We start from the raw sequence: 14,698 nt of genomic DNA on the forward strand, positions 1-14,698 counted from the left end.
AAGATGGTTTCACTTGCAAATATATCATTTTCTGCAGTGTGATATCTGTATTGGCCACAGCTTTTTCACATTTATATTTATATCAGTTTGGGCTCACTCTATAATACTTTAATTAAGCTGAAACAGAGCCATATATATATTCAGTGTACTCAGGAAAAGAGTTCTTATTCTGCTCAGCGTAGCGTCAGCTCGCTTCAGTTGGCGTAAAAGCAGATGGATGATTTGGAACAGATTCTACCCAGCCAACCAGTGCCACAATCACTCTTGCCTACCCAAGTAGAGTAGGACTAATGAACTTTCGTGGACTTGCTTAGTGAGCCCGGGCGAAGGAGCGCGAGACGAACAGCCCTGTCTACATATGTAGCGTCAGTGGGACAGAGATAAGTGAAGACTGTTTCGTAAGGTGGAAACAGGGCTGCCAGTCAGACAGTATGGAGGCGGGATGGTGACTGGGGCTGTTCAGATGGGAGCAGTTATGTGGAGCAGTGTGTTTAAAGCAGATAGAGGAGGTTTCTGTGTGAATAAGTGTAGGTGAAGCAGGGTCTTATGTCTGCGCTTCATTGGAAATAACAGCATCTTCCTCCTCTTGTTTTGCTACACACAGCTGTCAGAACCTCGCTCACCGCGAAAGGTAAAAAGCTAGATTTTTCTGGTAACATTTTCCTTTAGGCTACATGACACCTACACAAGCCTTTCACGACAACTGACCTACATAAACCTACATAAACATTAAGAAAGGCTTGTTCCTACAGGTGTGATCTGTCATAAAGACATTTTTTTAATATGAAAAAGTTGACATAATACAAAATGGCATTAGGTATTGTCATGACATTTCCTGGGGTAAAATGAAATGTTACATTATAATGAAATGTTATATTATTTTTGGTATGTCAGAAAGTCATAACCATGATGTGACAAACACTGTATTTCTCAAAGTCTGTAGACACATTCTCATCCCACATTTCTTCTGAAATCAAGGGGAGTTTGTCTCCCATTTGCTGCAGCAACAGCCTCTAGTCTTCTGGAGTGACTTTACTTTAGATATTGGAACATTGCAGAAGAGCTTCATTGAGGTCAGTGGTGCTTTATCACTCCAGAGAACGTAGTTCCTCTGCTCCACAGCTAAATACCGGGGGACTTTGTATCCCTCTAGCTGATACTCTGCATTAGGTCTGGTGACTTTAGGCTCATGTATGGCTGCTCCAGAGTGTCCCATTGTATTGGCAGTGCTGTTCATCGTTTGAGCCTGATTGCAAAATTGAACAAACATGTTGAATTTTCATTAACACCTACACTTAAAGGTGCCGAAAAGGTTCTTCGGAGCAATGCCACAGAAGCACTTTTGGTCCCCTAAAGAGCCTTTCAGTGGATAGCTCCTTGAAGAACCATCTCTATAAATGAAGAACCTCACATCTTTACGGTATTTAGTATCAAATGTTTTCCTAGAACCGGACGTCCAAGCCAAGTCATTGGGAACCTTCATTTTTTTATGAGTGAATGGGAATCCCATGACTATGTGTTGGTCACTGTGGGTGTAGTGGGCTGGTCTAGACAAAAGCCCAGGGCTGAATTTAGTTCCCAGTCCAGCCCTGCTTTATGGGGTATATCAAGGCCATTTACAGAACTTCATGTTAAAACTTAAAATTTCTCCCGGGACTTCTCTGCATACATGTACTCAAGGATGCATTAATGTAACTTAGCTGCAATATATGCTTTTTTAAAAAGGTATCTTGAAAAATGGCAGAAGGAGAGGATGTGACAATAAAATATGTTAACATATTATAACGTGAACTGCTATGTGTTGCTTTTACAACCAACCACTTCATCAAGTACACCTTTGTTTCTACACTCATTGTCCATTTTATCCGCTCCACTTTATCCAAATAGATGCACTTTATAGTTCTACAATTACGGACTGTCGTCCATCTGTTTCTCTGTATACTTTGTTAGCCAACTTTCACCCTGTTCTTCAATGCTCAGGGCCACCACAAGACCACCACAGAGCTTATTATTTGAATGGTGGATTCTTCTCAGCACTGATATAGTAGTGGGTTAGTGTGTGTTGCAGTGGTACATGTGAAGCGTTGCTGGTGCCCAAATCCTTCTCTGACCATGATGCTGTTTGTATGACTTCTAATCATAGAATCATATTAGTTAATGATATGAAAGACACGAAGTCAGGACAGAATTGTCTTCAACAGTTCAGTAGGGAATGTTAAAAACATTATATGTCTATGATAAACTTCAATAAATGTTCATTTTTACATTTGAAACACTTTTTTAAAAATGCAGTAAATATCATCTGACATGACGAGAGTGAATTTAGCTTAGGAAGAGTTTCACTTTCTCAAATTATTCTATTCTAACCTACATACGTCTGCTAAGTTATGGTAATGCCCACCGGCAAAAAACAAACAAACCAAACAAACAAAACAATAAAATTCTACTGAGTTACTACATGCTACATGCTACACTTTGTGTCTTTGTTTGTGACCATAGCAAACATTGCTAGCCATAATTTTCGAGGGCTGTGTGCTAGATAGCAAAATCATGCAGTATAGCAGCTCGTTTCCCAGCATGCAAAGATGTAGAGTCGTGGGTTGTCAAGTTTGTGGTTTTAATGTCAAACTGGGCTCATTTAGAAACAAAGTAGAGTGTTAAACAACAGCCAGTGTGTTTTTTGAGGCTAGTTCAAAAGTAGACAGTGGTCTGTGTGCAGTTCCCATGTGCAATATAATCAATACTTCACATGCTTTATTCCATGTGCAATTTAGGTAAAATATCCTTACAGTGTAAATATTTTTTTGCTTTTTTATTTATAATGGTTTTATTGTGTTTTTGTGAATAGAGTTTATGTGAAGGATAGAGTTTATATCTTTAATAGATTTTTTTAATCACTTTGTTAATTCTCTTCTTGTTACTTCTTTTCTTGAGTGCTTTGCTATCCCTTGGCTGCTGTAGCACTGTGAATTTCCCTGTTGTGGGACTAATAAAGGATTATCTTATCTTATCTTAGAAATATGCTTTTTAAACCAGAATGATTACAGTTAAATGTTCCATTTCCAAGCAGAAGGCAGGTGTAAGTAGAGGCAGTGCATCTACAGTGTATTGCACCTGTTCCGTTCTGTAGAATAAGCAGAAACTATACAGTCATTGCAAGGATTCAGGTTGGAATCATTTTATTATGGATGTCTTGTCACGAGTGCTCAACCATAGAGCATATTTGGAACAAAATAGCGAGGCGCCATAGCATCGATATCGTTGGTTATCATTTATGACTTTCACCCCAGACATTGAACTGACACACCCTAAACAAAAACCTATGACAGTTGACATAAGTGTTATACCAACTTCACGTCAAAGTTGACAAAAGCAGCTGACAGTCATTGGAATAAATACAGGTTTATATAGGATTAGAACATTGTTGTAGCCTTTCGAACGTTTCCCTTCAGTGCTGCCCTTTTTATCACTTTATCAAAGTTTTTTCTGCCAATCTTCTTTTCCCCTGTTGAGTAATAATATCTCTGTTTTGAGTAAATGTGAAGTACAATGCAAGAGTTCTACCAGTGAAAGCATTGGTTTATAAACAGTTGCCATCTCTAGGAAACAAGAAAAACTTAGCATGTCTATCATGATTAAAATTCCAAGACTTCATCAGCATCCCCTGCTGTTTTGTGTTACACCAATGTATTTACTTTATATTATACGATCATTTGCTCATACTTTACAGAATGTGATGGATACATGTATCCATAAGCACAGCTAGTTAAGTGAGGCAGTCTGAAATGGCTATGTTTAGCATGTGTAATGAGAAAATACATTGTCCTTAATCAACTTTATTTCTTAAAAAGCCACATTGCTCAGAATAAAAACTTCAACCTCAGTGTTAAATGACCATCAGAACACCAGTTCTTATCCAAGTTTCAGAGAAACACACACACACAGCACAAGGACTGGCAGAGAATGTGGCTCATTTAAGTGTGACTGTGTGTCATTGTGGCACAGGGTGAGAAAGCTGTAATTGATTTAGTGGCGGGCTCAGGCACAGAGAGTGCCAGGGCCAAATAGCACACAGGACAGAAAATAGCACTGCCAGTCTAAGAGTGAGAATTTCAGCTTTGTTTTCTTTCTGATCAGATGCTTGATAGCAAAGACCATTGCACCTGTTAAAAACAACCTTTAAAAGTTTGGTAAAAAAAAATCACTATATAATATATACTCTTTGTGCAACAGTATATACCTGCTCATCTAATGTTTCTTCTGAAATCAAGGGTATCAATGTAAAGTTTGTCTCTTCTTTGCTGCAGTAACAGCTTGTGAGGCACCGATCTGATACAGCAGCGATACTAACCATATTAAACAAACTGGATATTGGCCAGATGTGTCCAATACACATTAGATATCGTATTCACATGTTTGTGGTAGATGGCAGACGGTAGACGGTAGGCGCAAACCGGATATTCCGTTGTTTTTAATGGAGCCACAACAAAAAATTCTGCCACTGCATCTATTCTAAAACCTCTCCTCTGATAATCATCCATTTTCGCCCGCACCATGGTCAGCGGCTTTTATTTTGTTATAATTAAATTTTTATCTTTATATATTTTACTCTTTTGCTGTAGTTACAGCCTTGTGTTAGATGGGTCAGCACTTGGCATGAGCTGATACCCAGAGTTCAGGTATTGGAATTGGTATTAGAAGAGAAAAACTGGGATTAGTGCAGTAACAGCCTCTACTCTTTATACTTTATACTGTATGTTGGAACATTGCTGTGAGGATCTGATTGCAACCACAAGAGCATAAGTGGGTTCAGGTACTGATATTGGATGATTAGTTATGAATCACAAACGCTACACAAGTTCATCCGAAAGATATTCGATGGTGTTCCATCACTACAGAGAACACGGTTCCACTGCTCCACAGCCCAATGCTGGGGGACTTTATGCTCCTCCAACTGACACTTAGCTTTGGACATAGTGACCTTAGGCTCATGCGTGGCTGCTCCAGAGTGTCCTATTCTATTGGCAGCACCTTTCTATCGAGATTATACAAGCTGTGTATGCGCAATTGAACAATTGAGTAAGCAATTGGTACATTTTAAAGAAGGTAAATTCACTAGTTAGGAAAGGTGTCTACAAACGTTTGGACGGATAGGGCCCAATGAACTAAGCCTTTTGATCTATTTCAGGTGGATGCATTCTGCTTGTATGTTATGTACACTGTCAAAGTACTGTAAAATGTCAGTATTTCTGATAGAAATGAGTTAGCAAGCAATTCATCAGATATAAAAATGCTTTATTGTGTAAATGCTGTTTTTCATTGTGGCTGTTGTACAGGATTGTTTGTCGTAGTAAATTGAACATTTATGAGCACATTTTGCGTAGCGACTGCGCTCATATGTACATCAGGCCCATAGTGTATATTAGAGCCGCACGATAAATTGCATTTCTATCGTTATCATGATATGAGTTTCTGTGATAAACACATTGTTAGAGCAGCGATGACAGAACAGCGATTACCTCATACACACAGCGCCAGAGACGTCATTATATTACCAGCACAAACCAGTAGAAACCTGCTCTCCCACGTCGAATACAAATAAATATTCAGCCTTGTACAAGTCACATGCTCAGAGACCTGAAAATATTGTCCCAAAACTCAAAAATTCAACTCGAAACAGCTGCAGCAAAGGGGAAAACATGCAGCAAACAGACAAGCTCAGGCTCTACTGTTTTTCTGCTAGCCAGCTGGGCTACTGAAGCTTGCTACCTTACGCCGCTCAGAGGCCTTCAAAATAAGAGTCCCGGACCAACTACGAGCACAATGCCTAGCTACACTCAACGAAAGCAAGAATAACGTTATTTTCGAACTAACACACAACCCGTTGTGTCTGATGCCACAATATTTAAGAACTAAACAAAAAAAAATTGAATCAACAAAAATATGTATTCATTCTAGTTTGCCAATATAAAAAATACATATTTATTTGGTTTTGTAGTCTTCATAATGCTTACTGTTTCTCAGTCCTTCAGTGCACCAGAAAAATGCTTGCAATTCTGATGTAAGTAGTTGTTAGTATTTAATTTCTTTCTATTTTGCATAATAGTAAATGGTGCTTTTTTCATTTTGTATTTTGCTATTTCTTTAAAGAGGGGTTTACAGAGAGGATATATAGATTTCTGTTTACACATCCCAGAATTAAAGCCTGCATTTATTGTCGTGATATCCAACAGCTTTATCGTTATCGAACATAGCATTTTATGTCAATATCGTGCAGCTGTAGTGTATATACTGTGCAGCCTATGGGAGATGTGCATCCATGCTAGAACTTATTGATTGCAGTTTAATTTCTGAGTTGCTGTCTGTCTGTTGCTGTTATGCTGCTGCCTGCTTTATATGAGCTAAAACCTGTCAGAGCTAACAAGGCATGTGAACTTTTCAAGTAAACATGTTTCCTCCCACAAAAAATCACTTCTATTTTAAATAGTTTCTCTCTCTCTCTTCCCCTCTTTCTTTCTTTCTTTCTTTCTTTCTTTCTTTCTTTCTTTCTCTGTCTCTCGCTCTCTCTCGCTCTCTATCTATCTCTCTACCTCTACCTTTCTTTTGCCTCTCCTCCATCCCTTTGTCATCCTGTCGCTGTGGCGACTGCTTATGAATAACTCATAAATAAAAGTGAGGGATGGACGAGGGTATGCAGTGCTGAGTGGAGTGATGGATGGAAAGAGGGAGCGACAGAGAGAGTGGGGTGGGTAGTGGGGGAAGGGGTCTGATGTACTAACCGTCAGTTTAACCCTAAAGTTTTATAGGCACGCTGTCCCACCGCTGCCATGGTCTAATGAAGGATGCCTCTGCTGTCCTTGCCTTTCACACACACACCAGTCTGGGAGTAAAACTACGAAAATTTCTGCTCTATCATTTCTGCCAGTGGTCATTACTTGAGCTTTAATGTATTAAAGGGCCCATGTCATGTAAAAAAATTAGTTTCCACAATTTTTATTAATAGATTAGTTTGATGTAGTATGGAGAATGAAATAGTAGTATGTAACACAGATGTGCACAGGTACTCCAGTACTCCACTCGAGGTGCCACTGTTCTAATACTGAAATACGTATTTGGGTGTTCGCTGCGTTTCATCATGGGAAGTCTGAGAAAAAACAGATACAGACCAACAATTAATTGAAATGAATTGTTTTGCAGAACTGTAAAATGTAAACGTTTTGGATGTGCACCAATCAGGCATAACATTATGACTATATTATCATATATTATCCTTGTTTCTATGCTCATTTTCCATTTTATCAACATATAACCAAATATTCATCCTACGGCAGTTTAGCACCACCTATTCATGGGCGCAATCCCATTTCCCATGTCCCAATGCCATGTCACCTTGACCCTTGGAACTGAGTTACAAGTGTAGTGGGTGAAATCTTCCCCTCTGAAATGGGATAACGCTCAAATAAAAAAGAGCATTACGTCATTAACTGGCTACTGCTGGGCTTTAGTTACATTTAGGGAAATATATGCCTTCAAAGGAGGGGGGGATGAGAGAATTATTTATTATCACTCACCCCTAATTCTTCAGTGATCTAAGCTAAAGTCAGCTATTCATCAGCATCTTGTTCAAATTCTTCAAAATGGAAGGGTAAGGCTGAGTGGTAGGGGTGAGAGGTGAAATGGGATTGGGCCATGATGAAGTTATAAGGAGTATTTCAGCCTGAGCTGCTTTTTGAATGAGGCACAATACAGAGCAGCCAATGATAACAGAGCATTAACATATTGCTGCTGTCGCAAAATCTCTATTTTTGCTGTTTTTCAGTTTTTGACATAATTTTAAAAAGGCCTGTTGCTCTTTATGTTGTGTGGAAATTTCATGGTAAATTAACTGATAGAAATGGCCCAAAAATACTTGGAAAAAAGTCTGGTTCCACTGACTTACGTTAAAAGTAAAGTAGGTTTTTTTCCTTCTCGTGTAAAGTTACCATTTTGGAGACAAGGTTTTGTTCTGGCAACAGCGATATATCAGTCTTAAAGGCACAGTAACAAAAAAGCTGTTTAATTCTAATGGATTAAGAGAAGTTGGAAAGTGGTCATGTAGAAATGTATTTTCAGTTATATGAACGTCAAAAGTGGACCTCAGGTAAAAAAAAATAAAATACAAGAAAAATGTAGGATACGGGCCCTTTAATGAAAAAAAAAATAGTTGGAATGCGCTTCTCTAGCATGTAAACGCTGATGTTTCACGACTTACCATTCACTTCCCAGTCCATACAGCCCTGTACGGGAAGTCAGCTGGAAAAAAAACTTTTGAAATTGTTGTTTTTGTGATGTCACAAAAAAAACATTTGATTTATATGTCTAATCAACCAACAGCACTGTAGCCCCTCCCATTCACTTAAAAATTATGAGGAGTGTTTCAGCCCAGACTGCTTTTTGAATGAGGCACAACAGAGATCGGTTACATGAGTCAGTGTTCAAGGTACAGTAACAAACCAGCCTGTGTAATAGTAAAGGATAAGGAGAGGTTGGAAAAAGATTATGTAAAATGAATTATGACTATTTTTGGTACATAACCCACACAGATGTCATTAAATAAAAGAGGAATGTAGAATACGATCTGGCTAAGATTCAACTTTAATTGAAAAGCATAATAGCAGGATTTTGGGGACATGATTATGCGATGTGTTATTGGCCCTCTCTGTCTCTCCCTTTAGAACAGAAGCACTGTTGAGTGGTCTTGTTATGCGGCGAGGGAGATTTTTCATGTTGACAATCAGACTGTGAAGGGCACTGAAGGGTACACAAATGAGATGCCATGGACGGCCCGAATGAAAACAAAGAGTAAGATGAATTGAGGGGGTGTCTGAATCATAACTGCATATTTGCATGTCTTGGAGCTTCATCACTGCATTTTTGTCCATTCTTTTAACACTCCTTTGATGAATACGTCTGCTAAAAGATTTTTAAAAACACAGCAAATGCACTGCCGCACAGACGGACACTAAGGAGCTGAATAAGAGTCACTTATGGCTATGAACAAGCACACTCTAGACCCTACAGCAGGTGCAGTGCTCACTGATCTCCCAAAGGCCCTTCACTGGTTTCTTGGACTTTCAGGTCTGCCTCCCAGCTTCACATCCATTCAAAGACATGCAAATGCCTCCTCCTTTCTGCCCACTCATTCGCTGTATATTCGCATAATTACATTCTGAGCGTGCACCGCAGCTAACCATACCCAATTGCCTCTTATCATCCTGTAATTGGCTCTTTTTTGTGATGCTAATCCACATGAATGGACTCAGGTTGCATGTTTACGAATGCTTGCTGTTGTTTCCTGTGAGCCTCTGTGTTTATGTCAGGTTGTCAAGGCTCCATGCGGACTTACGAACACAAATACTGGCTTCTGCTTCTGTGAAGCTGCCTCCAGAGCTCCATGTCTCAAGTGTTTTATTGGCCCCTCTGGACAGAGCAGTAAATAAACAGTGAGAGGCCACAGGCCTCTGTGAGAGTGTGTGCGTGTGCACATGTTGCTGAAGCTGCCTCACCACACTCAGTAAATTTGCGATGAAGAATACAGTCCACCTACAAGTACTCTCTTTCGTAGCAGCTGTTGCGAGATTGGACAGGTTTAACAGAATGTTGGCAAAAAAAGAAGACCTAGAGCGTGGTAGGACCCAACAAAATATCACGACAGTTTTTCACATGTTTGATTTTTTCATGTAGTAGATTTCACTCATGTTCACACATTTTCTCTCCAGCGCTGTCTCTCTTTCTCTCTCTCACACACACATAAGAACCTCTCTGTCTCGTGCTCTCATGCTCTGTCTTTTCATCGTGAAGTTAGCTGCATTTGGAATTGCTGCAGACTCAGAGCCGTGAATGTAAAACTTTAAAAAGTTTTTACAATTTCAAAATAAAATCTATTTCACTGAATTCTGTTGCACTACTTTACAGTAACAATGGTAACAGCATTATTGACCAATACAACCACCTCACACTAAAAACCAGAGTACTGATTTCATGCGCTGACATTTAAAAAGCCTAATAAAAGAGACACTAAGCAAAATCAGCTAGTGTCTGAATATTATTCAGTCCCCTGAATGCAGAGTTAAGTTTGTAAACAGCGTGAAATCTAATCTAGTGGAATAACATGCATTTTGTAAAGTACTGGCATGCTGTAAATATTGCTGAACAGAAGGATCGAAGGAAGTTTGACATTACAAAATGGTTTAATGTAAGCTGTCCACTCACGGTCTGTGTCTGTGATGATGTATTTCTGTTAGTACACTCAGGATTGGGTTTCAGTTCCAGCAGTACCACTCGTACCTGGTCAGGCCTCAAAATCGCATGTATGGGTCAAGTTTGGGCTTCAGTTTTATACCCGTAGAGATTGTCAGTACTTATAGAACACTGAACAGCTGCATGTTTCATTACAAAGAGAGCAGAATTAGTCCTGTTTAACTGAATTTGATGCAAAATGTTGAAAAACATTCATTACACTCTTAGTTTTTTTATTGTATTTGATTAACTGTGGTACTGGTGCTTTTTTGTCTGTTTCAAATCTCTGAAATATCATAATCATAATACATATCATGTATCGGGAAAATGTCTTGAACTATCGTGATGTTATATTTTTCCCATATCATCCTCCCTACCTTATAACTGATTCCAGAGGGGTATAACGCCACCCAGCGCTGGGCTGTGGAGCGGTGAAACTGGGAGTGATGGTGCTCCATCCAGTACCTTTAGGATGAGTTGGAGTGGTGTTTGTGATCCAGAACAGACCTAATAATAATATCATCCAACATCAGTAATCACTAATGCTTTTGTGCCAGAAAGCAATCAAATCCTCACTGCAATGTTCTAACATTTGGTGTAAAGCCTTCCCAGAACAGTAGAGGCTCTTACTGCATAAAAATCATTGTATTTTTAGTTTTTGATAGTATTTTATGAAATGTGACACTGCTATAGTGCTTTCTTGGCTGTTTCAACATATGAAGTCTATAAAAACGACATATTGTGATACATATTCTTTAGTGTGAAAAGGTCGAGTGTTGTGGTGTTATATTTTTGCTACCTCGCCCACCTCATTAGTATGGCTGCAGATTTGTTTGTGTTTCCAAGATGCTTAATTTCTATTAGCGTCAAAAGCAAAGGTCACCTCATTGCACAGCATTTTAGACAGGAATTCAACATTACAACAAATCTAAAACCTAAATTCATTAGATTAAATGGATTTTACGCCTATGTTTTGTAAAATGTGTCCAACTCTGAAACAGTTGGTACAAAAGAAAGCATTTGTGGGTGGAATGTGGATTGATCAGTTAGTTATGAGCAGTTAGCATTCAGTATGTTTACCACTATCAGACAGCAGAGCCAGTAGCTTTCAGTCCAGTGTCTTTTTCTCCTCATGTAGCCTAATGCTGCTGTTCTTAATGCAGTTTTCCCCAAGCACTGTTTTCCCCCCGTAATGATGCACTGTGCACGTTCTTCCCCCACCCTATTGTTCTCCCCTATGCCGTTTGTTGACACACTCTATCAGGCAATGTCCCAGTCAGCGCTTTAGAGTACAGACGCACATTAAGTTCATTGCTGCCACGCTGCCTTTTATTTATCACCGTTCACTGCAGGGGCACTGAATGTTTCTCTCTCTCTCTCTCTCTCTCTCTCTACCGCTCACCTTCGAACACATATACTCTCCAGCTCTTTTGTTCATTCTAGTCATACGACCCTTTCATTTCTTTAAGCTTTACATTTTCCAGCTCTATAGCACCATGAAAACAATCTGTGTAGCTGCTGCTTACCACTGCAAAGGCAGCTGTGGAAAAGGAGCAACCTGGTGCTGCTGGAGTCAGGAAGTGTGTTAGATCAGCGCTATGATGCCTTTTTTAGGCATAGTGAAGTTCTGCATAGACTTTATTTGATTCTCTTTTATTGTATGATATATGAGAGAGAAAACTGCAGCACTTTCAGAACTAAACAGCATTCATTTTGTACACTGGCATATTTGTTTGTTTGTTTTCTGCATTCAGCGTTTGATCTCAGTTCGCTGATTAGATCAACAGTGCGAGCGTGTGTTAATGACTGATATGAAATGATCTGAGCGTGTACAATTAGCCCTGCGAGCAGCAGATGTAATCATTTTATAAATATAATAATTTATTAAAATGAACATTGGAACTTTGAAACTGTGTTGAGGATACACCACCCAGTGTCTTCAGAGGGCCTCCAGTTTTCCATCTTTCATGGAAACCACTGCAAATGACAAAAGCTAGGCATCTAAGTGCATCCTTAAGAAGTAGTGTGGGAAAGGAAAGAGGGTTACCCAGGCTAAATACTGTTGTTGGTGCCTATATATATATATATATATATATATATATATATATATATATATATATACATATATGTATCCCTGACTATCCCTGCCTAAACATTCTGATGTTTAGATCAGAGCCTTCTCAAAATCATGTATCTATATCACTGCTGTCAGAACAAAACCTTGCATCTCCAAAAAGGTAACTTTACAGGAGAAGCGAAAAACATACTTTACTTTTAATGTAAGTTAATAGAACCAGACTTTTTTGGGCCGTTTCCATTGGTCTATTCATCATGAAATTTTCGCACAATGTAAAGATCAACAGGCATTTTCAAATTATGTCAAAAACCGAAAAGGAGATGTGAAGTTTTGTTCCGACAGCAACGATATATATCATGCTGTATATTCATAAACATTTCATGAAAACAACTTAGAGGCATTAAAAGGCTTCAGACATAATCTCCTTTGACATCAAACCACTCTGAATGACTTTATTGACAAATTAATGAGTTATTTATTCATATATTTACATTATTTACCATTTACCCAACAATAATTAAATATAATCTAAAAGCACAGGCCTGGAAAATGGATATTTAAAAAGAAAAGAAATAAAGAGAGAAAGATAGCACTATAAAAAAAAAGAAAGCAAGAAAAAAATAGAATCTAAAGCACATAATAGTTACTGTTTAGCACTGATGTTGAGTGGTGCGAGCTGAGCCTGGTGGTCAGAGAACTCCAGTGGGATTGGTACCATCAGTGTGTATAACAGCACCATGGGATATGTGTGTATGTGCGTGTGTGTATTAGTTCAGTCCGGAATCATTTCACACTCTGCTGGAGCGGTAGCATCACGCAGTGAGAGTGCGGACTACATTTGATCTGCAAAGTGATAGCAGCCATTGCAGGCTATCAGAGGCCAATGAGCCGCAGCCTTGAGAAGCTTTCAGTTCATCAGTGTGCCCCTCAATCAGCCAGCCTGTGAGGAGACTACATCTGTGAGCAGAGTGTGTATGTGAGTGTGTGTGTGACAGAGAGATTATCTTAAAAACAATGTTGGTGTTTGGCCATTTCTGTTATTAGAATGCAATTATTCTATTATTAGTGCAATTAGCCTACTGTATATTTATGTTTGTATCTGTTTACACAGGGTTAGGGTTCTGAAAATATACAGTACTGTGCAGAAGTCAGAGACCACACCTCATTTGTTTAATTTCCAATCAAAAAAATAATTGTCATTCGTTTTTCAGCATCAGGAAAAATGCAGAAAACATGTATTTAACAGAAAATTACACAGAAGCCTCAACAATTGCTCTCACTTTTTCAAAAAAAAAAATCTGCAGGAATATTTTTCCACACCTCCACGCTATCAGTGATGTTAAGACCTGAACACTAGATTGGACAGTCAATTGTTCTGAGAACAAATTTTCATCCTTTCTTGTCTATTTCCTTTTTCATAATGCCTTCTTGGCAGCTACACATCCTTTCAGACTCATAGTGTTGACTTGTCTTCTCACAGCGGAACGATGGACAGAAACACCTGTGGATTTTTTCAGATCTTAAGCTTTAAGTGCTGTTTATCTGAAGGTGACGGTTTTGTTGGTCTATCACAGTTGTTTGGAGTCTCATTTCTCTATATCTTTTAATAACTTTTTTAACTTGAAAACTTTTTTAACTTGAAAACAAGTGGATTGTTTTCTATCTAATCTCATCAAATAATAAGAAATATGAAAATTACAAAACAAAAAATCTCCCAAAGAATGAACTGTATTTCTGTGCAGGCCTGAACTGTATGGATAGTTTTGTTCACATTTACAGTTAAAAGAAAAGAAAAATCTCTCTTGGGCTCCCGAGTGGCACAGCCGTCCGAGCATTGGCCCTATTGTCAGGGGAGTGTAAATCCACACCGATGGCACGGCCACTGGGGCCAGGAGACAAAGACAGCGTAATTGGCCTTGCTCCCTCTGGATGAGGAGGATGGCCTTCTTCCTCCACAGTGGCAGCCAACATGGATGTGTTGTGAGCCATCATGTGTATTTGTTAGCTGACATATCAGAAGTAGAAGTTAGTGTTCTCCTCCAAGCATGTTGAGCTGTTTAGTGATGATGCATTAGATCGAACAGATGTGGTTGCTGGTTTCACATGACACAGAGGAAGCACATGCTGGCCAACTACCCAGCTTGATATCATCATGGAATAGAGGGAAATTTAGCTAGTGAGTGGAATTGGCCTTGCCTATACTGGGGAGAAAATTGGGTAAAAATCCAACAAAAAAATATAAAAATGATTTTAGACATGAACATTACACATTAATGCTATTGCACACATACATACAATCCTTTATATTGTTATTATTGTATTGTTATTATATTATGTTGTTAT

At 38.9% G+C, this 14,698-nt stretch overlaps 1 protein-coding gene across 1 annotated transcript in view; it reads left to right on the forward strand.

Moving 5' to 3' along the window:
* Positions 1–14,698, forward strand: part of whrna (whirlin a) — a 125,393-nt gene that overhangs the window by 38,192 nt on the left and 72,503 nt on the right. The window lies entirely within an intron of this gene.

This window comes from Colossoma macropomum, unplaced genomic scaffold (assembly GCF_904425465.1).
Source record: "Colossoma macropomum unplaced genomic scaffold, Colossoma_macropomum, whole genome shotgun sequence".
NCBI classification, from domain to species: domain Eukaryota; kingdom Metazoa; phylum Chordata; class Actinopteri; order Characiformes; family Serrasalmidae; genus Colossoma; species Colossoma macropomum.